General features: G+C 38.6%; 1 protein-coding gene across 4 annotated transcripts in view; it reads right to left on the reverse strand.

Annotated features, from left to right (window-relative positions):
* Window positions 1-25,679, reverse strand: part of LOC129239243 (acidic phospholipase A2 PA4) — an 85,568-nt gene that overhangs the window by 42,628 nt on the left and 17,261 nt on the right. For 2 of the 4 annotated variants that reach the window (XM_054874597.1, XM_054874600.1), the window contains one exon: window positions 21,805-21,982. The gene's annotated coding sequence lies outside the window, so the exon portion shown is untranslated. Of the gene's footprint in view, window positions 1-21,804; window positions 21,983-22,150; window positions 22,358-25,679 lie in introns of those variants that run through there. The other 2 variants (XM_054874598.1, XM_054874599.1) reach the window with 2 other exon arrangements.

Here is a 25,679-nt window from a genome sequence, read left to right on the forward strand (position 1 = left end):
AATATGGACGTTGCTACTTTTGGGTCTGTGTGAGTGCAAAGTATTGCAGTATCATCGGCAAACTCGGTGACAACTCGACGAAAAAATTCCATCAAATCCCGCTTAAATTGCTCCCACTCCCAATGCAACTTTCGTTCGTCGATCAGCGAGAATCATGTCGTGGACTTTTTGAATGATTTCCTCAGTAGCCACGTCTGGTAAATTCGTTGAACCAATATCTAACTGTGGACATATATAGCGAAGCGTCCCCATAGGCAGAACCCAACTTTGCGTTTATCTACTCGCATTTTTTCCAATCCAAAAACAAAAAACGAGTTACCGAAAGATACTTCTCTTTTTTGTCATCTTAGTGAAAATCACGAAACACGTCTTACTCGAATAGCTGCCAAGTCCAAACTAACCTATCAATTACTGTGGAATTTGTTTTGGCGTCGTTTGGTAGGTGGCAGCACACGATGCTAACACCAATTTGCCTCAGGAACGCCCTCTGTCATCAAGCACGGGTACTTGTACCCTTCCTGGCTAGCTCTTCGACTTTACAATTTTCCTCAATATCTTTGTGCCCCGGAACCCAAATAAGGCCAACCTTGAATGCGACACTAATATCATTTAGGGAATTCCTGTGCAACCTATCGAATGGATAATTCAAGTCCTAATTCCTTCGAACAACTCCACAGCCAACCCTATCGTCCAACTTGAAACCATCTGTATAGAGACTTAATTCCCTCTTCTCCATGATCTTGGTGTTTGCCACTCTCTTCTAAACGGTGTATGCTCGTATTCTTTCCGCTTACTTAAGTACACTTATACATTCTCGGTGGCAAGAAATTAAAATATCAGTTCGAGACTTGCATTATTTTACATTTGAAAATAGTTTTTTAAGTCTAATTTACATTAAAGTTAAAAAAATTCACAATTCTTATAAATATGTACTTGCATAAATATATTTTCTATTGCTTGAGTAACTGAAAACGATTTCAAAAGAGAGAAACCAAAGCAATACTCAAAGACATTTCGATGCGCACTCCTCATTTCATGTCATCGCACTATGTGAAAAAAAAAAAATATCCATATGTAGATATTGACGAGCCATCTTAAGTCAATAAGTTTTTGTGTAGTTTTTTTTGTTCCCAGCCATTTAGCCATCGCTATTCTCTGAAACCACAAATCGCCAACTTCGCTGTTAATCCGTTGTAATTGGCCGCCAGTTAAACGTCGGCGATCGTTTGATGGTACCAAAGTTGCCATTTAAATGTTACCAAATTTGTGTTCAAGTGCACGTTCATATATGCAATGCACCTACTTACTTATGTACTTTTTTACATACAAAGGTAAGCGCGACCCGACCCCTTGCCTTCAAAGTATGTAATTACTTCGACACCTTGATTGACACCTACTACGCCCCTGCGTTGTGAAGAAAATAACAAAACAAAAGTTCATTGTTTGCAAGTTTTTTTATTCAGACTGTGGGAGTAAATAAATGCGTGTGAATTTGTGTAAATACATATTTACGTTTCACATTTTTTTGTTAAAATGTCAAAATACGATTTTTACGATTTATCACTTTGGCGGATTCAGTCAATAGGTTTAGATAATCAGGTAAAAATATTCGTTCACCATTTGGGCGAAAATTGTATGCGAAGCATTTGTTGTCACCACTCAAAGGCCTAACCGATGGCATACTCAACTCACAATTTTCTAAACAAAACAAAAAAAAACTGGAAAGAAGCGAGGAAAGTATTGTGTAGGTGTGTATACCTTTTCAGGGTCCTACGAGCATCCTTTGTTGAAAAATCAAGAAAAAATTGAGCTTGATTAGAAAAGCGTTGGATCAATATGACTATTCCTTCAAGCTGCTATACAGTGAACAAAATGCAAGCAGCAGTTTTAGTAAAATACTAGAGGCAGCACACAATACCTTGCCATATGAAAGGTCTCTCTCCCATGTATGGGATGACCAGACAAGAACAATAGGAACATAATTTTAAATGAGACAACAACATTGGAGTATATCTGCCCTTGTTTTGAAACTACATTCATACGCTTATGTTTAGAATGAGACTTCATTCAAATGGATGCCTCGGCTTCACTAGCAGTGCTTCAGGTGGTCGGTACAATTTTTGATAACTCGATCCAATATGTGCAGAGTATACCGGAATAAGCGCGCTGAGTGTTTAGCGCTCGTCCAAAGTCGTTTTGCCTTTTAAGCGCAGACTGAGAATCTGACGTAGCCACAGATGATGATAAACGCTAGCCGTGAGATGACCCAATTGACAGATTTCTTCCTCACAAATTCGAGAGTCGTGTCGTTTCTATAGCCTGTAGCGTCGTTTTGTTGAAAACAAAACTCAAATGTATCGATGTTGTTGTGCTCTGGCCACAGAAAGTCAATAAGCATCGTTTTATGCCGAGAACCATTGACGGTAAAGGTGTACGAGGGGTGCCTTTCATATGTAGGGATTTGGCAACCCTGGTGATGCAATCTGGCAACTGACAGCTGTATCGCAAAGTTTGACATTTTTTGGCTTTTACGTACTCAGAACGTTTTGAAATACCAGCGCTATTTGTGTTGTTTACAGTAACTTAAAAGATTCATCTCGGTCCAAAAATGGAATTAAATCCTGAACATTTTCGTGGGATTATTTTTTACAACTTTCGACGTGGATTAACTCAGCAACGTTGCATGGATGAACTTAATTCATTTTTTGGCGATGAAGCTCCATCAAGGACCAGTGTTATGGTGAATTCAATCGTGGTCGAGGGTCACTCCAAGACGAATTTCGTGAAGGTCGTCCAAAATCAGTTGTTGTTCCGAAAACCATTGATGCTGTGCGCGAACTGATATTGCAAGATCGTCATGTGACCTATCGTGAGATTGAGACAATCTTAGGTATTAGTGCGACCAGCATACATGCAATATTGCATAAACATTTGACTGTCAAAAAAATTTGTTCGCATTGGATCCCACACAATTTGTCAATCGCTCAAAAAAGGCTCGTGTCGATTGGTCGAAGGAAATGCTCAAAAAGTACGACCGCGGGGCTTCGAAACACGTCTATGACATCGGACATCGTGACAGGTGATGAATCATGGATTTACGCGTATGAGCCCGAAAGTAAACAGCAGTCGACTGTATGGGTGTTTCAAGATGAGCCAAATCCAACAAAAGTTGTTCGCGCACGAAGCACTTCCAAGCAAATGGTCGCCTGTTTTTTCGGAAAAACTAGACATGTCGCAACCGTACCACTAGAACAACGCAGAACAGTAAATTCTGAGTGGTACACAACCATTTGTTTGCCAGTTGTCTTCCAAGAAATTAGGAAAACCAATCGCAGGACAATGCGAACTCTCACACATCGGCTCAAACAACTGCATTTTTGAGCACCCAAAACATCGAATTAATGGGTCATCCGCCGTATAGTCCTGACTTGGCACCGAATGACTTCTTTTTATTCCCGTACGTAAAAAACAAACTGAGAGGTCAACGTTTTTCGACAACTGAAGAAGCGGTTGCGGCATTCAGAATGCATGTTTCGGAGGTACCTCATTCAGAGTGGCAAAAGTGCTTCGACAATTGGTTCAAACGCATGCAAAAGTGTATAGATCTTCATGGAGAATATTTTGAAAAACAATAAAGTGATTTTCGATGATTAAAATTTGTTTTTGTTCTCTAATCACGACATATAAAAGTCACCCCTCGTATTCTACCTCTTCTCGAAAGAAATAAGATCCGCTGATGTCACCATACTATAAACCGCACCAAATAGCTGATCTTTGTGTGAGCATTGATGCTTGCGCCCATACTTGTAGACTGTGTTTGGTCTAATAATGGTAATTTTGCTTGTTGACATAACTTCTGAGCTAAAAAAGTGTCTCGTCTGATGACGACTGACCTCACGACGAAATCTACTTTGCGTATTTACGACTGAGCCGAAATTCCAATAATATTTTTTTAATAATTTCTACACATGCGGCAAGCAAACCTTACTTAATATTATATATTGACGTATGGATATAAATTTTACGGCTACTTGTTTATTGCCATCTGGTCACTCTATACTATTAACGCTTAAGAAAATGCTCTTAAATCTTAGTCCATTGTGAAATTTCAATAGTCTAGTTCAGGTTTATGTCGGGGTCAATAGTTACCTCCGTATGAGGAACACGTCTAAGGTAGCTGTAAAGAAGGTAGAGTGGTGTTTAAAAGAGTGATAATTTTAAATCTAGTTAGAAAGTGAAAACCAAGATTCTTGCACCTGAGCCTCGCACAAGCAGAACAGTGGAAGATAAGCGCTGAAATGATTCTAACTCATGATCTTGCAAAATAAGTTGACTTGATGCCTATCTATTCTAGAGCAGACTATAAGGAACTACATTCTCTTCGTATAAAGAAACCCCCTCATGAGCTCCCCGTCATGCCAACTCATGAGCCAAGCGATTTTCTGCCATGTTCATATACACAGCCGGCCGCCGTAGCCGAATGGGTTGGTGCGTGATTACCATTCGGAATTCACAGAAAGGTCATTGGTTCGAAACTCGGTGAAAGCAAAATTAATAAAAACATGTTTCTAATAGTGGTCGCCCCTCGGCAGGCAATGGCAAACCTCCGAGTGTATTTCTGCCATGAAAAAGCTCCTCATAAAAATATCTGCCGTTCGGAGTCGGCTTGAAACTGTAGGTCCCTCCATTTGTGGAACAACATCAAGACGCACACCACAAATAGGAGGAGGAGCTCGGCCAAACACCTAACAGAAGTGTACGCGCCAATTATTTATTTATTTTTTATATACACAGATTTGAAAGAAAGGTATTTAGAACAATCTAAGGCTAGACCATTCTTAATTTACGCTAGTCAATAAATAAATAAATAAGAAACAATTTTGAAGGGCGCGGATCTTTTCATGAATAAATTATTTACTTATTTATTTATTTTGCAGTTAAATGAGTGTAATAGAGAGGCTCCCATTGGAATATTCAAAGGCAACTGCTACTACCTAAACTAGGCAGGCCTCTTGGGCTACCAGAATCCATCCGTCCTACTTGTCTTTTGAACACCACCAAAGGGGTCCATAATCAACTTATTCAGTTCACCGAGAAAGGCGCCTGGTTATCGTAAATACAGTTTGGTTATAAAGAAAAAATCTTTCAAAAGCAAAGGAGGCAATTGCAGGAAAACACGGCAAAGGCGAAAGAAAAAAGTATTGCGCTAAAATTTCACTAGCTGATAGAAACGCTCTTAACTCTGCGGAGTAATCACAAATGCTAAAAGCGGTCAAATCTACAAGACTACTTCAGAAGAGAAGGATGCTACAATGTTGGTCGCTTGTATTATGCCAAGAATATTCGTGAATTATGCAAAGAAAGAAATACTGCCTAGTGGTGAATGGCACCATTAGTGGGGATCAAAAAGTTGCATCATTCCGAAAGTGACAAACAATATGAAATAAAGGGGTGAACGGTAGACGGACTCACGTCCTAAACTCTGATATTGAAACATGTTGAACCGCTAACATATCAATGTTAACTTTCAGCTGCAGGGGTTCCTGAAAAGTCATGGTGTAAAAGCTACCTATACCGCCCCCAGTGCACGACTATTCACAGTTTAGCCCTATTTACAACATCCCGAAAGTTGCCCATTATGCTATTTTTATGTAACCGCATTTCACTATCTCGAATTCTGGAGTAGCTGCCTTGACTAGAGCACTGCTGTGCTCACGAAATCTCGTCAAAACGATGCTTACCTCGGAACACCTGTGATGTAGTGCAATTAAAGTTCCATACTTCGATCCTTCCTCCTCTGCAGAAAACACTCTTAATCAGGCTTGTCGAGTAAATAATGATATCCATGTGCTTGTGTGTAACATATCGATGGTGTAATCCTTGGCTTGTGAGGTCAATACCAATTTTTCAGGCATCGATCGTTTTTCTAGCGATAGCTGAGGGTTTCTAGCGGTAGCTACAGCGTGAACGATATGAAGTGTTACAATTTTAACATATATTCACTTTAGCTCGATATGACCACCTTTTGCCTTGACTATAGCCTTCAAGCGTTCAAAAAATGAGTTGCATGCTGCACGAATGTGATCTTGAGGTATTTTGACCCATTCTCGTATAATCGCTTTTTTTCAGCGCATCCATACTGGCATATTTTGTAGTCTTCACCTTGCTCTCCAAAATGGACCAGATGGAATAGTCCATCGGATTTGCGTTTGGCGAATTCGAAGGCCATTGTGTGGACGAAATAAAGTGCGGAACATTTTAATTAAAATTAATTAATTAAATTAAAGTGTGGAATTTTTTAATCATTCTTGGTTCACACGAGCTTTATGAAACGGTTCCGAGTCCTGTTGGAACGTCCATAGTCTACGACCGAAATGTTTACGTGTCCACGGCCCTAAAGCAGCTTCTAAAATATTTTCCCGATAATAAATCGCATTCACTTTAACACCAGGCTTGATAAAAACGATTGGAGAGCGTCCATCAGCGGTCACTGCGGCCCAAACCATGGCTTGCGATGGGAAATTACTTCGAGTGGTCATACGTAGGCTCAAATTCTCGTATGAGCGTTCGGTCAAGTAAACACGACTGTTTTGAGTGTTTATGAACTGCTCAATTGGGAAATTTTTTTTCATCAGAAAACACAGTGTTAGGAAATTCGCCACGTTCGTGTAAGGGCAACAACTCCTTTGCTCTTTCGCACCGAACTTTTTTTTGCTGGGGTGAAAGATCGTGTGCTTTTTGGAACTTGTAAGCCTTGACCTTGAGCTCATTTTTCAATATGCGTCGAATGCTGTCTTGCGATATTTTCAGTTCTTTGGCCATTTTTCTTTCACTTCGACGTGAATTTCGTTCAAGTCGAGCCTTCACTTTCCGAACCATTTCTGGCGTTTTTGCAGTTTTTTTGGTCCACCTCCATAGCGTTTTGCAATGCTACCAGTATCATTGTAACGTTTTATAGGGCGATACACAAACATTTTATTCACTTTGAGGTGACTGAGCTCACGAACAATGGCTGATTGTGATTTTCCAGCCAAATATAACGCAATCACACTATTAGGTTTGAATTCCATCACAGAAAAAAAAATTCAACAAAACTGAGACGCAAATGCTTTTGATGGCTTATCTATACTAATATTATAAAGAGGAAAACTTTGTTTGTTTGTTTGTAATGAATAGGCTCAAAAACTACTGGACCGATTTTAAAACTTCTTTCACCATTCGAAAGCTACATCATCCACGAGTAACATGGATTATATTTTATTTTGGAAATAGGGCTCGAGATATAGGTCAAAACGTGGACCCGGGTAACCTTCGGATGTGTATGTACAATATGGGTATCAAATGGAAGCTGTTGGTGAATGCTTTAGTCCAGAGTATTTTTCATGCCGCTCCGTGACTGGGGTCTGGAGATATAGGTCAAAACGTGGACCCGGGTAACCTTTGGTTGTGTATGTACAATATGGGTATCAAATGAAAGCTGTTGGTGAATGCTTTAGTACAGAGTATTTTTCATGCCGCTCCGTGACTGGGGTCTCGAGATATAGGTCAAAACGTGGACCCGGGTAACCTTTGGTTGTGTATGTACAATATGGGTATCAAATGGAAGCTGTTGGTGAATGCTTTAGTACAGAGTATTTTTCATGCCGCTCCGTGACTGGGGTCTGGAGATATAGGTCAAAACGTGCACCCGGGTAACCTTCGGATGTGTATGTACAATATGGGTATCAAATGAAAGCTGTTGATAAGTGCTTTAACACGGGGTAATTTTCATACCTATTGATGACTAGGGTCTCGAAATATATGCCAAAACGTGGACCCGCCGTGTCTTTGAACCGAAGTAAACCAAACTTACGCACATTGTTAAGTAGGTATTGAAGATGATTTTCGTAAAGTTTGGTTGTAATTCGGAGCAGTGGCAACGGGTACAGCGTTCTTTTGAACCAGCCATAATGTCGTTTACTTTTTTAACGCTTGGGGCGGAACTGAACTGTCAAATTGACAGTGTGAGTTACAATGTGTCAATATTTCTTTCTGATTTGGATGCCATAAGGAAAAAACGTAAGTGCAACATGTAAAAATTGTTTGTGAATTTTTTTGGAGTGGATTTTGGAACAGTGAATAATTTCTTACGAAATTTGAGAATTTAATGTGAAATCCGAATGAAATTATGTGTTCGTGGAAAAAAATTTTTTTTTCGTTTTTTTTTTTTTTTGAAAAATATAAATGGATAATGGTTAAAAAAGCTCCAATGCTTAAACATATAAATTGAAACGAAAAATTCATGGATGATCAGGAAAAAAGACGATTGTTTCTTAGTTATTCATATGCGTTGATTTGAAATTTAAAAACAATCTTCTTTTTTCCTGATTTTCAATTTATATTTTATATTTACTCAAAAACAAATAGAAAAACAAAAAATATTGTTTATGCCAAAGCGCTTAAATAAAGAATAAAGAAATAAATAATATGAAAATCATATATTTTCTGTTCTAAACCATATCTATTCTATTTTAGTGTGCCCAGCGAAGGGGGCCAGGTTTGCTAGTAAACAATATATTGAACTGCCATTAGAACAATTTTGACGTTGATGTCATGAGCTGTTTTACAGATACGAGCAGTGTGAAGTTGGTAACACTTCATTTGTAGTGGGCCATAGTGCAACTTCTATTGGTATATTGCGCTTGACCACTAGCCTACAATTATAATGAGTTTGAGCACTTCTTTTTGTGTTTTGTTCCATATTACCAATGGACTTAGAGTCCCACCACACAGGATGTGTGTGAGTTTTCGTTTTGCGAGGCATTCGCAAAGGATCTGCTCTAGTGTCTCACAAACACGGCAGACACTCATATCTGTGAATACTAGTTTCCTAAATTTCGTAAGTTCTCTCTATCCAAATTGGGGAGCCTACTTGATGCCCTTTTAGAATGATGGAATAAAGAGTTTTGTCTGGCTCAGTCATGAACTTTCTATCCAGTGCAATTTCAATTGTTGCTAACTTTCTCTACGTCGGCTTTGGTAAGAACGCAAAAGATTGTTGGTGTATGGAATTTTATTGATGCAGGCTATATCCGAGCGTATATTCAATCATGAAAAGTATCTAATAAAGAGTATTTGCTAATCGATAGCGACATAGCAATGTGAAACATTCCATACGACAGCATAGACACACACACCTCAACTTGTACGAAAACGCCAACTAAAGCCACCAAGGTTGTCTGCGCCACAATATTTACACTTTAATCTAAGCCCAACAATATAAACTTAAGAATAAATAAATTACACACAAAGCAATGATTTTCTAAATATTGCTGGTATTGAGTTTGTGCCTTGGTCGTTTACCTGAAAGATTAGCACAATCTGGTAATTTATTTGTACGTAACCAAATCGATTCTAATGAATTTTCTAGAAGCGCTAACAACTTTTTGTAACAACTTTTAACTATTGAATCTACAAACATTTGAGACTTTTTGTTATGTTTGTATTGGACTTCATTTCTGTTAGTGTTAATTTGGGATGCGAAATATGTAGAGAAAGACTAAAATATGCATTATATTTATCTGTTATCCAAAAGTGTCATTAAAAAACTTTTGTAATAATAATATTAATAATAATAACTGTGCATTTGGCACAAGACAAGGGCCTGTATCCTAGTTAGGAACACAATTAATGCCTTTTTGCTATCTAATTTCAGTTCACCGGATGTGACTGCGGTCAGGGTGGAACCATCCAGTGGCAGTTGCTTCTGCTTGGTGTCTGCCTACATGGTCCACGTCAGATCGGCGCCTCCAGAGGAGTTGCAACATTTAGTGGAAACTCTCCAGCCCAAGAAGAAGAACATCCTGATCGGATGCGATGCAAATGCCAGACACACCATTTGGGGTAGCAGCGAGATCAATGAACGGGGTGAGTCTCTGTTTGATTTTATACTAAGCCGTAATTTACTTATCTGGAACAAGGGCAACTCCCCAGGTGGTAGCATATGCCGATGACTTGGTCCTGATGGTCTCAGGTTCCCTCCCATCAGTAATGGCTGAAATTTTGGAAGGTGCCCTGGCTACACTCAGCAGATGGGCCGCCAGTAGCGGTCTCAGAGTCAACTCTGACAAAACGGAGTTGATGCTATTCACCAAAAAATTCAAGCCTCCACCTTTTAAGCTTGCTAGACTTAACAACCAGTGTCTTACACTTTCATCGGAAGTCAAGTATCTTGGTGTAATACTTGACCCCAAGCTCCACTGGAAGCTGCACATAGAAAATCGAGTTAAGAAGGCCAATATAGCCTTCTACGCCTGTAAATCTATGTTCGGCAAAAAATGGGGTCTCAAGCCACGTGTCGTACTTTGGATGTACAACTTAGTGGTTCTGCCAATTTTGACATACGGTTGCCTAGTTTGGTGGGTAGCTCTTCAGAAGGGCTACAACTTCACTAAATTAGAAAGAGTGCAGAGAACTGCATGTGTGGGCATCACTGGTGCCTGTAGAACATGTCCCACCGCTGCGCTCAACGTTATTCTCCACTTAATTCCTGTGGATCTGCAGATTAAATCCATTGCTGCTCAGAGTGCTATTAGGCTGAAGGAGTTTGGCCTTTGGAGACAACTTCCTGTAGGACATAGCAGCATCTTGAAGCAGATCTCCCCTTCCTTCTCTGATATTCGGGGGGAAATCTCCATCCGCAAACTGTGCTTTGAGGGTTGTGCCAGGGCTATCTTTCCGAGCAGGCAAGATTGGAAAGAGGGGAGAGTTTGTGCGGATATAGATGCCTCTGTTTTCACTGACGGATCCAAAATGGAGTCTGGATTGGGAGCGGGGGTCTACTCTAAATCAGCCAACATTTCGGTCTCCTTTAAACTGCCGGAGACAAGCAGCGTCTTTCAAGCAGAGGTCTTCGCGATCCTGCAGGCATGCAAAATGCTTCGGGATCACTGTTGGGAGGGAGACATTAATATTTTTTCCGATAGCCAAGCTGCAATCAAGGCACTGCCGTCACCGTATTGCAGCTCTCTTCTCGTGAACTCCTGTAAGGAAGAACTTAAACGTCTCGAACGTGCAGGAAACATTTCCCTCATCTGGGTTCCTGGGCACAGGAATATAGAGGGAAATGAAATTGCCGATGAGCTTGCCAGGAAGGGGGCGGCAGAACCGGATCCAGCTACCCCCTTCTCAGACATCGGTATCCCCTTGGCCGTCGTTAAAGGGAAACTACACAACTTCTTTCTAAGAAAAGCGCAAGACAGATGGAGGTCTGTCTCATCGTGTGCCATTTCAAAAGCACTATGGCCTCAATACGATATAAACAGGACGCTTAAGGTGATGGGAACCCCCCGCCATTCAATTTCCAAACTCATTGCGGTGATCACTGGCCACTGGGTGATCGGCACTTATGCGGAGAAGCGTGGAATTCCGCACATCCCCCATTGCAGAAGCTGTGGGGATCCTGCAGAGAAAGAGACTGTAGAACACTTTCTCTGCAGATGTCCGGCTCTGGCGGCTAGGCACTTGAGATTCCTCAGCGTCCCCTGATGACTTGATGAAATTCTCCAGCCTAGATCCCTCCCTTCTCCCCTACACCAACAGCACTGGATGGCTGTAGACGGTTTTATCTCCTCCCTTAATCCTTTCACAGGTAGTGGTCCATATTATGGTATCAAAACGGCACGTAAGTGCTACTTGTAGTGTACCTGGGGTACTCTTGCCATCTTACCTACCTACCTACCTACCTGGCACAAGACTCATCTTAGGATGGAATACGAAGAATAGCTAAATTCTTTTTGCATTCGACCTCTAAAAGAACATTAGTACGCGTACAATATCCTACTTCAGTTGATATAACCGGCTTCAGTTGGGCTATCCACAAAATTTTCGATTACAATGGCATCACATCGATTCGTTCCAAATTGCTCGATTGGCCGACAAAAAGTATTTCTGTAAGCATTAATCGACAAAATGCGGAACAGTGAGAGAAATAAAGGACAATAGATTACAAGGTTTGGACATCCGAAGCAAAAATGTGAAAGTAATTTCGGGTGCTACGTCTTAGGATATTCGAAAGTAGAATATATATATATAATTGGTGCTTACACCCTTTTTGGGTGTTGGGCCGATGTTGTTCCACAAATGGAGGGACCTACAGTTTCAAGCCGACTCCGAACGGCAGATATTTTTTATGATTAGCTTTTTCATGGCAAAAATACATTCAGAGGTTTGGCATTCTCTGCCGAGGGGCGACCGCTATTAGAAAAAAACTTTTTCTTCATTTTGGTGTTTCATCGAGATTCGAACCTACGTTTTCTCTGAATGCCGAATGGTAGTCACGCACCAATCCATTCGGCTACGACGGGCGCAAGCAGGCCGGAAGCAGAATCCTGCCCACTAATTTCAAATGTGTTCTTGCGCTCGTCCAATAAATCGTTGTTCAGACGGCAAATCAGTAACATGAACAGTGGAGGCGCTATTTTTTTCGTATATCAACAATGCCATCTAAGTTTTATCGTAAACAAAACCGCCGTCGCATTTTGAAATTTTAAATAAAATTTGTAGCTAAGCTTTGGAAAAGTATGCAGAAAATTACTCGAGTATTCTATGTTCACAGAAAACACAGGTGCTTTGTGTCACCTGTTCCCAAATCACGCACGTTTGCAGTATATTCTAGTCGCCACACAAACTCTAATTACTATGGTATGTACAGGGTCCGACACTCGTAGTGTAACCAACTTCAGACCGCTCGCTCAGCTGATGCACGGGCATCAACTGTCTATCATTTGGCTAAATGACAGTCCAGAGTATTGTTTAAAACCGCGCGGAAGCATTTTGCCCAGAGTAAACGCGAAAAAAGAAAATCAGTAAGGGATTTCAAACGTAATTGATTTGTGATTGCATTATATTTGGCGGGAAAATCACAACCAGCGATTCTTCGTGAGCTCGAGCACCTTAAATTAAATAAAGTTTTTGTTTATCGCCCCATTACTCATTACAATAATACTGGTAGCATCGCGAAACCTCAGGAAGGTGGTCATCAAAAGACTGCAACGTCACGGAAAGGGTTTAAAAGGTAAAGAAGCGACTTGAGCGACATCACCGACGAAGTGCCAATCAAATGGCGAAAGAACTGGAAATATCTGTCCATAGCATCCGTCGCCTACTGAAAAATGATCTCAAAGTCAAGCCTTACAAGATCCAAAAGGCGCATGATCTCACCCCAAAGCAGCATGGTTAATTTCCGAACATTGTGCTTTCTGACGAGAAAATTTCTCAAATTGAGCAACTCGTAAACTGCCAAAACGATAGAGTTTATTGTACCGACCGTTCACACGAGAATTTGAGTCATCGATTGGCCACCAGGAGGCAGCAACCGCCACGGGTAATGGTTTGGGCCCCTGTAACCGCAGATGGGCGCTCTCCAATCGTTTTCATCGAGCCTGGCGTTAAGGTAAATGCGAAATATTATTGGAAGAGTATTCTGGAGGTTGCTTTGAAGCCGTGAGCAGACAAACATTTCGGTGGCAGACCATGGACGTTTCAACAGTACTCGGCACCGTCTCACAAAGCTCAAGTGAAACAAGAATGGCTAAAAAACTGTTCTAAACTTCACGCGAATCCGATGGATTATTCTGTTTGGGCCATTTTAGAGAGTAAAGACCGAACTAAAAGATTCACCAGTCTCGAGGCATCGAAAAAAGCCATTGCACGCGAGTGGACCAAAATACCTGCAAGTCACATTCGAACAGCTTGCGATTCGTTTCTGGACCGGCTCAAGGCCATAGTCAAGGCAAAAGGTGGTCATATCGAGTATGAGTTGAATCCTAATTTTTTATTATTTTCGCACATTTTTACTTTGAATTGAATAAAAGTAATTTTCCAAACTAGAGCCATTTTTAAATTTTCATTTTATTTATTTAGTAAAATTACATCGAATTCATTTTTAAAGCTCAAAGTAGAGGTGCCATAACCATAGTCATATAAATCTGCAGATCGAACAAACCGATGAGCAACACAGTAATCGATTAGGGGTGACATACCATAATGTCGTCGTCATAACCATAACCGTGCAGAGCAATTGAATTTTGGTTTTTCACTGTAACCATAACCAGCTGTTTGTTGATTTGCTGCATTGTGGTATATAATGCCACTATATTAATGAATAAATTATTAATATCCAGCTTTCTCTGCTCATATTGTTATGTTTTCTTTAGTTTCTGCACTTCGAAATGCACAAATAAATGAAAAAATAAATATATGTAAATAGCAGTTGCTTATGGCTATAGCACTCATAATTGATGACATAAATATCGTTGTGGTTAATACTACGGTTAAGCTTATTGCATTATGGTATACCACCTCTATTTTGATTAGGGGTAGTCAGAATTTTCAAAAAATTTAATTTTTTTTTTAATTTTCCTAAAGTATAATATCTTAAAAATATTATGATTTTTTCAAGAAGATTCGATTTGACGCAAGTCAAAATACTTTTACAGAAATCTTAAACAAAATTTGTGAATGGTCTATCACATCGGGAGTCAACATATCATTTCAAAAATGTAACACTTTACATATTTGCCACAAAAAAACATGTGATGGATTTAATTTAAGATACAATACTCAAATACCAAATGTAAATACACTTAAGATTTTAGGTATCATTTTTGACCCCAAATTTAACTTTAAGGAGCATTGCTTAGTTTTAAAAAAAAGTTATTTGATAAACTAAGTATTATTAAATTCGTCTCATCGCAAAAATCAAATATTCATCCGAATATCCTAATCAACACAACTAAGGCTCTACTCCTATCAGCCATTGATTACGGCCCACAGTGCGGCCGATTCCCAAAAAGCTGGCCAAAAGTCGAAAAAAAAGTTTCTAGATAGAGTTTTTTTGTCTTTGGGTTGGCTACAGTAATGCCTTGAGTAGTGAAAACCGTTCATAGCAACGTCCTGTACCCTAAGTATCCTCTGAATTTTCAGTCGCAACGTGGCCTTCGTTTAAGCATCATTACTGTCGATGAATAGTGAAAGTTGTACACATTTGAAAGATTTTGTAATAGAGTAAATTGAACAAAACCAAATGGAATCATCTTCGGAAGGTTAGTAAAATACGAGAAATCTTTAGTACATATCAATACCTCGACACAAAATTTTTAGCTGCAGCAATACGTAGATACATTTTTTGCAATTTTTTTATAAAATTTGAGTTTTCAAACTGTATAGTAATACAACGCCGTCATATGCTGCTTTGAAACCTATTAAAGATTACTCAAAAAAGTAATGGTTACTGAATAAAACAAGATTCAGCTGCTACCACTTGCTACCTTGCGACCCCGAAAACATATAAATTTACATGCATCTTGATTATGTTCTAGAATATACGCTATTTCACGTGAGGGGGTGGCCAATAGGGGTGGAAGGGGGTGGATTTTCAAAATTTTAAGATCAAATTCGTAATCAGCGACCCCGACAACCCCCGAGTAAGAAATTTTGAATCAATTACTTAATTTTTTGAGTTTTGGCCAGCTTTTCGGGAATCGGCCGCACTGTGCGGCCTTCCAATATATGGGCACCACGCTGGAAACTCACTTAAAAAACTTTACGCGCCATACCATTCGGTTATCAGACGCAGCATCAGAGCTTTTCCCACGACGAATTCAAAGAATATACTTGCAGAAACTGGCATGCCACATATCCAAGAAAGACTCGAATTGAGCACATTATGACTGATACCTAAACTTTTTTATACCCATAATCCTATATTACACAACAAAGTAAAACAAGCGGTTACGCGAAAGCGGCATATAAAAAAGCAATCAGATATCCATCGGGATCCAAGATGCTTAAAAATCAGCAAACATCCCCCATGGGCTCTACATTCCTCTTTTTTGGTAGACGAATTAATGTGCTTTCCAAAGCACAACACCTGTGCAGATACTTTCAGACAAGTTTTTACGAGTCGAAAACGCCAACTTCACTCCAACGGTTGGATTTTCGTATACACCGACGGATCAAAAGATTATGCTAATACCGCGTATGCAGTCGTTTCTGACGATTCTTGCATTACGAGGGGTACCTTTTATATGTCGGGATTAGAGAACAAAAACAAATTTTAATCATCGAAAATCACTTTATTGTTTTTCAAAATATTCTCCATGAAGATCTATACCCTTTTGCATGCGTATAAGCAAAGGGTTGCTATTACCCTACTGCTCCATTTTCTCAGCTGAAGCTATGCTACAAAGTAAGTTACCTCCACGTGGTGTACCTTGGAAACGATTAAAATCGGCTAAAAACTTACGTAAGATTCTTTATTATTCTCTTGCATAATACAAATTCAAACGAGATTATACTTTTGATATTGATTCCAAATTTTCCCAACATGAAATATAAAAATATGAATAACTTTTGAAAAGGAGCAGGTAGGATTTCAATTCCAACGGATTTTGCACCTATAATCATCAACAAATACAACCTGACATTTTTGTGCAACCTATCGATGCTTCCTGCCTACCGTGTGCTGTGAAATCAGCAGCAAAATGGGTGGTAACGTCAAAAGGAAAATATACCATATGCACCGATAGCCTCTCAACAATAATGGCGATTCAGAACCCAAATAACGTAAGCCCGCTAATTGCATGTATTCGAGATACCCTGATTGCATATAAGACTAAAATAAAATTAATGTGGGTACCGAGCCACTGCGGTATCCACGGCAACGAAGTAGCCGATAAGGAAGCTAAAAAGGTACCACATATGCCCTGCTACTACGTAGAGACAAACGAGAAAAATGATATATTACGCTATATTTACAAAATGAAAGAAAATCAACAAAAAGAGTTATGGAGCACTTACAATAACCGGTATCGCCTTATTAATCCTAACAAAACTAAAACAATCTACCCTACAACATGTAGTATTCCAGCGCTCAAAGTTTTCTTCATTGTGCACTTTCACACCAACATCTTCTCAATAGAAGCTACGATCCAGGTTGCGTTTATTGTAAAAGAACATCAACATCTACGCTACACATCCTGGATACATGCCCAGCACTCAGCAAGATCAGGGGAGAAATATTATGTTTCCATCGAACACGCCAGCAGAGCTTTTAAAAGCTCCTACTGCAAAAAATATTTCAATAATATACAAATATATCAGCAAAGCTAAATTAAGTAACAAAATTTAATGAACTTAAACTATCAAATTTAATTTTGGTTATATAAATTATAATTATTTATACTAATACTAATATAGTAGCATCTATTATATACACTAAGCAGCTGAAGGCATTGTTGCTAGTGCTGCCACAAATATGTAATATATTTATTTATAAGTATATTTCATTATATTAAATAAATAAATAAATTATATAAATAAATGAATCCGACAAATACTTTTCGAGTTATTCAACAAAGGGCGCGCGGGCGCTTCGGAGCGTTCGAGAGCAAGTAGCTAAAAAGAAAAATGGCTGCTGCACGTATGAAAGTGGCAGATAAGCGCGCAAACGAGAATACTCGAGAAGGTAAAATGCTACGTAGGCAACAGCAAATCGATATTTGGAAGCTGCTATGACGACTGAAGAACTATTTATGGCCCAGGAATAGATGGCACAGAGTAAGTAATTAAATAATTCGTATAACTCGAACATAAATCGATAGCAAAACTTTAAATGCGTTTTTCTCAAAACTATGTTTTTTGAACTGGTGATCACTGTAACTTAAAAATCGCTTGGTAGATTTGAATAAAATGTATACTGCTTTTGAAAAATATAAAACCTCGTGCCTGATCAAAGGAGCTTTTTTTCACAAATTTCGATTTTTTTAAACAATTAATTGTGAGCTTTTTCTCGAAAATCCGAAAAGGCTGCTATATTGTTAATTTTGAAAAAAAAGCTTCGATCAGGCACAAGATTATCTATTAACAAAACTAATTTGACCGATTGTTTTAGATGAATCTCCAAGGACTTGTGATGATCACCGCACGGGACTTCTGGAGAAACGGGCTCCACACAAATAGCGATAACTTTTACAATTATTAATTATTATTATTTTTTTTTAAATTTTGTTAAAGTCAAGTCGAAACATGATGTATTAATGCTATGTTTTTATTTTTGTAAAATAAAGCAATTGACTAACAAAAAACATTATTGAAAATCATAATTTTTTCGGGCCTCTGACTACCCATAACCGCATAAGTGCAAATATTAACACATAAAATTGTCTGTTTAAAATTTTCGTGAAACATTTTACCCACAACAATTTCTTCGTCTTCCAAAGACGTCTGAAGACAGAAATTTTATTGGAAGTCATTCTATACATAATATTTTTGATAAATTATTGCACGTTCGGCCGAAACTTTAACCCGTCATGAAAAAAAGTCCGGCCCTACATACCTGAGAGACATTCTCTTCCATAATTATTAGCGTTTGTTTGTGTTCAGTAAAAACTGTTGGTCTGCGTTTTCGTTCCCAGTACTTTTTTGATAGAATGTAAGTTGATTAACAAATGCAAGCTTCAGTAGATACACGCACACACAAACGTATTTCTTCAAAATGAAAATAACCCAGAAGGAAATGGTGCAATATCTTGCCTTCATAAGCTATTACAGAACAGCTCCTAAGCAAGTGAAATGCTTATGTCAACAGCACTGCTCACAGAGGGCTTCCAGTGCTCCTTCTCGAGAAGTGAGTAGGCAAGGTGTACAAAATAAACTGTCGAGCTAACGTTTGTACCTATACACAATTGTCGAAATTTACAGTAGGCGGTACAAACAAAAAAAGTGACGCGTTCATTTCTGTAAATTTATTAAAAGCGTATTTTTGTGATGAAAAGACGTGCTTCGGAAAGTAAAATTTATAATAATATAAAAAGAGTGAGTGTAAATTAAATAAATCAAAAGATGGGTAGAAGAGGAATGAGCGCGAGTTCTATTAAAAGAAAAATTTTAAAGGAACGAAATAATTTAATATGCAAACTTAAGCTATGTGAAAGAAAGAATGAAAAAGTAGAAGCCTCAAAAAAAGTGTAATGCAGAAAAAATCAGAAGTATAGTTTTACAAGAAAGTGATGTAATGTCAATGAAATTGTTTGCAAAATAATGTGCTTGCCATATGAAAATACTCACGTGCTTATTCCTCTACTACACAGCTGTATGCAGTTAAAAAAATTCGAATTAAACTTTGACATAATTTTAAGGCAAAACTGGCAGAAAACACGAATGTTTTCCGGCGAATGACTGGCAACTTAGGCGTTACAAAGTCATACGAACAGCTAGCAGCCAAAAATCAACAAAACTCCCACATAATTCAAATGTTTCCAATAAAAAACATCGATGAATTGAAGCGACTTGAGGAAGAAATACCAAACCTTGCAGAGTATGAATTGGTAAATAAAAAGCCTAATTACTTTTTTACGACATATATTTATATGAAACAGATAACGAGTAAGAAAACCACACTAAAAATATTTTAAAAAATTTTCTTGATCGTTACTCCATGACTGTAAATAAATACTTCATTCAGATCTCCATGTAATAGATGAACTTATAAATTGTCTTTTACTTACAGATTAATACCATAACAAAAATATGTGAAAGGGGTGGCATTTCCAAAAATATCCACAATTTATTTGGAAAAGACGTATTCCTCAATTTCAATTACGACGGAATACAAGGAAAAGAATCATTTAAATGTTATAAAAATTATAATTACATTTATTTATCTTTTTTGTTTAAAATTCATATTTATAAAAAATAAATAAATCATCTATTAAAATACTTATAATTATTAAAATTAAAATAATTTTTTGAAATTATCGTTGCTGTTTGGAAGTAAGATAATATCACATGACAAAGACGGCTTCCTGCAGCCCTTACAAAGTAAGCGAGCAAGAAGGGCATACTGCCAGGCGTTTGTGAAGCGCTTGAAGACAGCTCCTTCTCAAAAGCATTCTCGTACAAGCGGTGGCATAATGTCTTGCAATAACACCTTCTATAAGATGTTCCGTCGCAAGCGAAAATGCAATGCCTTGCGTTTTGGCTCATTTCATATAAAAAATAATTAAGGAAATCATGGAGATGGTAAGGCCCTCCCGATTCCAAAGAAGAGCTTCTGTAATCGCTTTTCACTCCTTCTTTTTTCTACTGGGAAATATTTAAACATGAAAAAAAAACATAAAAATATGTTCATATATGATATATATGAAGTAACGTCTTACAGACCAATAAGTTTACTGACACTTTTCTCTAAAATATTTGAGAGAATATTTTTACGGAGAATATCGCCAACTTTAAAACAACATAATATAATACCTGAATATCAATTTGGTTTCCGCCGTGACCATGGAACTCCCGAACAATGCCACCGAGTGGTTAACTTCATTGTTGATTCTTTCGAGAGAAAAGAGTATTGTTCAGCTGTCTTTTTGGATATCCAACAAGCATTTGACAAAGTGTGGCATCATGGTCTTTTATACAAATTGAAAAAAATTTTCCCCTCACAGATATATTTAATTCTAAAATCGTATCTTACTGAAAGATCATTTTACGTGAAAGTGAAAGATGAAACATCTAGCATTGCATACATCAAAGCTGGGGTACCTCAAGGAAGCGTACTCGGTCCAGTTCTTTATACTATTTTCACATCAGATATGCCAGTAACTGAAAATATACTTATTGCAACATATGCTGATGATACCGCTTTTCTTGCATCAAGTTATTCTCCAACCGAATCTACCTCACTAGTACAAATTGCATTGAATTACTTGCAGGTCTGGTTAGACTGCTGGAAGATTAAAGTTAATACCAACAAATCTGTACATGTTTTATTTACACTACGGCGATTTGACTGTCCTGACTTGCAGATCAATGGAAACATTATTCCTAAATGTAACAGTGTAAAATATTTAGGCTTACACCTAGACAAGCGATTAACATGGAAGTGTCATATACAAGCTAAAGCTAACCAATTAAAAATTAAAACAAGAAAACTTTATTGGTTACTTGGACCTAAGTCACCACTTTACCTTGAAACCAAATTATTATTATACAAAGCCTTATTGAAGCCAGTATGGACATATGGCGTACAACTTTGGGGAACAGCCTCTAATTCTAATATAGAAATCTTACAAAGATATCAGTCGAAAACCCTTCGATTGATAACGAGTGCACCCTGGTTCATTACCAATAAAGCCATTCATTCAGACTTACATATTCCTTTCATAAAAACTGAGATTAAAAGATTCAGTACAGCATATTTGCAAAGGATCAGCTATTATGAAAACCCGCTTGCAATAACTCTCTTAGATGAAACCAATGAAATAATAAGACTGAAAAGACAACATGTTTTAGACCTCCCATTTCGTACCTAATCACTATTTATTAATAAGTTTACAGCATATTCATATAACGTTATCACACGTATAGCCTTAACTTGGTATAAATATATGTATTACATATAAGTATATTATTATTGTTTTCACTGGAGATCAATAATACATGTCAAATAACCACAATGTTATATAATTTGCTTATTGTTCTTAAATAGATTGCAAATAAAAGTATTAATAAAAAAAAAAAAATATGATACAAAGTGGCGCAAAATTAATCAACCTACTAGTATATACACGTTCATATACATATATCAGAAGTGACCTTCATATTTAACTTGTATGTATTGGTCCGCACCCATTCAGGTAAATCGTTTGTAAAAGTTTTTCTTGTAGTGAGTGGTTTCCCGTGTAGCCGGGTGGAGGCACTTGTATATATGTATGAATGTATGAATGCGTGCATGTAATAAATAAGCGAAGCTTCAAGGACACTCACCTGCTGACGCGATTGTGATGACGCCTTTTGATAAGTTTTAGTTGTAGTTATCGATAGGTATTTGGTAGCTTTACAAGCAGCTTTGGAGGTGGGATGTGTGAGTTAGGAACTGAGGGTATTTGCTACTTTATTCTTTACGGCCATTTAAGTATTTTCTAGAATTTTGTAGTGATTTAATCTAAAGCACATAAAGGAATTGACAATTTAAAATAAAAAATATATTTTAGTAAATATTTAAAACAAAATTTAAATTTTTTATAAATTTTGTTTTATTGGTGTCATTTATCTTTTTCATTCATTTTATTTTTATTGCACATCTTTTTGTTTTTTTTAATTCACTCCACACACTTCAGCTGCACCAATCCACCAACGCGCTCACTTTTATTTTCAGTGAAAATAATTTTTTTATCCCATAAAAACATCCTTCAATTTCACTTTTCAAAGAATATGCAAAACAAACACATACACAAGACAAGAGCAAGAGCAAAAGTAAGAATCGCCGTCGTTACGACATTTAAACGTCACCGTTTAAATTCACGTCCATTTTCGTGGTGCGTCTGCACGCAACTGAGCACTCGGCGGCGGATATCAGCGAACAATTCCCATATATGTAGGCATGTAGGTCTCACGATGGCTGATAGCTGCCGCTAATCGTACACACAAGGGCACAGGGACACACTCATGCATTCAAACATTCAAAAGTATGCAAAAAGTTGCGCTTTTACCAGCAGCTGTTGTCGATGTTTATGCTGTTTGGTTGCGGACGGATGGCTAAAGCCGCTTGAGTTGTCTTTAAGGCATCCCATCATAAATACTTTTTACCAAGTTTTCTCAGCCATGTAACTAATCACAGTAAACAGCTGTACGCAGCGCTACACAGAGCTTTTCCACTTCCACTTTTGGTTTCACTTTCGTTTAATGCGTTTTGTTTTGCTCTCGCCATTCTTGTGTGTGCACTTATCACACTCATCCACATGTAAGCGCTGGAATCTGTATGTGTGTGTGTATTGCTTTGCAGCTTTAGCATTTTCACGGCCAACAAGAAACCAACCTGTGCAAACGCCCGCATCGTGAGCTTTCGCTGCTGAAGTGTTATGTGCACGACTACTGACGAGCGGTGCAGCATCACTCATTTCACTACTGTGGAACCTTCTTTGGGCGGGCACCTACTCATTCAACGCCAAAGGAGTGCCCGCTTAAGGGAAGATAATTTATTTCATAAATTTTGAATTTTTCGATGGATTTAATAAAGGTTGTCAAAAAAGTCTTGCGGTATTTTTATTGAATCTTCAAATGTTCATAAAATTGGTTATAATAATGCGATTTAAGTCAAATATGCGCCGTTTTGTTCGATGACGAGTTCCCAACGAGATGCCAACTTCATAATGCCCCTCTTATAGAAGCTCGCTTCCCTATTGTCAAAAAACTCGGAGAGCCAATTTTCACAGGACTCTCTTGTGGACAACTTCCGACTACCAAGCTCGTTCGCCATGGACAGAAATAGGTGGTAATCACTTGGTGCGAGAACCGGACTATACGGTGGATGCAAAAGAACCTCCCATCCGAGCTCCCGGATCTTCTGGCGCGTCACCAAAGATGTGTGTGGCCTGGCGTTGTCCTGATGGAAGACAATTCGGCCTCTGTTGATCAAAGATGGCCTCTTCTGCATGAGTACTGCATTCAAGCGGTCCAGTTGTTGGCAGTACAGGTCCGAATTGAGCGTTTGGCCTTAGGGGAGCAGCTCATAGTGGATGATTCTCTGCCAATCCCACCAAACACACAGAAGAACCTTCCTGGTCGTCAATCCAGGCTTGGCCACCTTCTGGGCAGCTTCACCGCTTTTCGACCACGACCGTTTGCGCTTCACGTTGTCGTAAGTGACCCACTTTTCATCGCCAGTCACCATCCGCTTCAAAAACGGGTCGATTTTGTTGCGATTCAGAAGCGATTCGCATGCATCCATACGGGCAAAAATGTTTTTTTGCGTCAAGTCGTGTGGCACCCATACATCGAGCTTCTTTTTGAATCCAAGCTTCTTCAAATGGTTTATAACGGTTTGATGACTCATGCCCAGCTCTTGGCCGATGCTACGGCTGCTACTATGCCGGTCTCTTTCGATCAATTCAGCGATTTTATCGCAATTTTCGTAAACAAGCCTTCCGGACCGTGGCGCATCTTCGATCACCTCTGCACCAGAACGAAAACGTTGAAACCATCGTTGTGCGATGGAAATGGAAACTGTATCGGGTCCATAAACTGTACAAATTTTATTGGCAGCATGAGATGCATTTTTGCCTTTATCGTAGTAGTACTGTAAAATATGCCGTATTTTCTCTTTATTTTGCTCCATGTTTGCGACGCTATAACTCACGAACGACTAAAAGCAAACAACAATTAATCAAACACGTGTTAGCACGTGAAAAGAGCTTTCCAAAAAGCTCTAGCGTGAACCGATGCGACGAATACAACTAGAACTACGCGCTTGCAAAGACAAGCTTGCGGAAATGCCGCAAGACTTTTTTGACAACCTTTATTTGAATAAGACACTTTTGAGTATATCGTTAAAAAATGTGTACATATGTATACTCGGAGAGACTCTATGTAATATAATTCGGTATTCAGATTAAAACTTGCTGCAACGACTATAGTAATTTTCACAATGAAATACGAACTAAAGCATCTGAAACCAATTTTTTTAGACTAAATTGAGGGAAAAATGCAAAGGGAAGTAAAATGTTTGCATATATTATAACATTTGACCCAAAATTACTACTGAAGGCACACGTAGAAGGGAGAAGAAATGCCATTAGAGTATTCATGCCGTGTAAATCGATTGCAGGAAAAAGTTGGGGATGTATGCCAAAAGGTGAGACCAACATCAGACGGGGATCATGACAGCGGTTTTTTTACGAAAAGAGTCCCCAGTTGGCCAAACCTAATAATCCATCATCCTTAGATGGGCATACAAGGCTATAGTCAGACCTACGATCTCCTACGGGGCAGTAGTCTGTGAGAATTGCACAGGAATTGCACAAACACACTAATAAGACTACAAATACTTGCATGAAGGTTCTTCTAGAACTCACACCGCTTCACATTCATATCCAATCCCAAGCGAGAAGGACTATCCTAAGAACAACCAAAGCTAACATTGGTTCAGACATTCGTCAAAATCGCAGGAAGTTAGATATTCTTGCTGAACTAAACCCTGAGATCTCAATACGATGGGCTCATGCCGATATCGATGTACAGTTTAGTCAAACGTTTGAAGACTGGTTGATTGGTACGTTTAAGTGGTGATTCACCAGGAAACCAAATAATTAGTGCTTCCGCACCATTTTATTGCCCCATCCTCGCTACCAACAAGTTATTCTTTCACGACCTAGTCTGTGCGATTAAGAAATTTCATAAGGTTGCTTACGTCTATATCAGTCAGCTCTTCGAGGTTTTCAAAAAGCGGTTTGCCAAGGGTTAACATCGTCGCCTTCCATAATTTTGGGCATTCATAGATGAAGTGGAAGATGTTATAGTGTACTTGTACGTTGTAAGGGATACCCATTTTAGCTGCCTGCTCTCCTATAGACCAGAAACCAGTTATCACTGCCGTGAATCTCCAGGCATCCCTAGGTTTAGGTTAAACTGCTGCCCTTGCTTGGGGCCCGCTTGGGCAAATATTCAAAATTCGACCGTTGTGATACTATACAGGGGAAAGGAGATAGGAAAAGGGATGAAAAAAGGGGCTTTGGGATTAGGGCTTGATGACTATGCACTTACGACGACGTCGACGGTTATGAACTTCAAGCTACTGATGGACTTGACCAGACGTATGATATTTAAGCCCGCTATATCCGCAGGTGTAGCGAAAAAGTGAGAGT

This window comes from Anastrepha obliqua, chromosome 2 (assembly GCF_027943255.1).
Source record: "Anastrepha obliqua isolate idAnaObli1 chromosome 2, idAnaObli1_1.0, whole genome shotgun sequence".
NCBI classification, from domain to species: Eukaryota; Metazoa; Arthropoda; class Insecta; order Diptera; family Tephritidae; genus Anastrepha; species Anastrepha obliqua.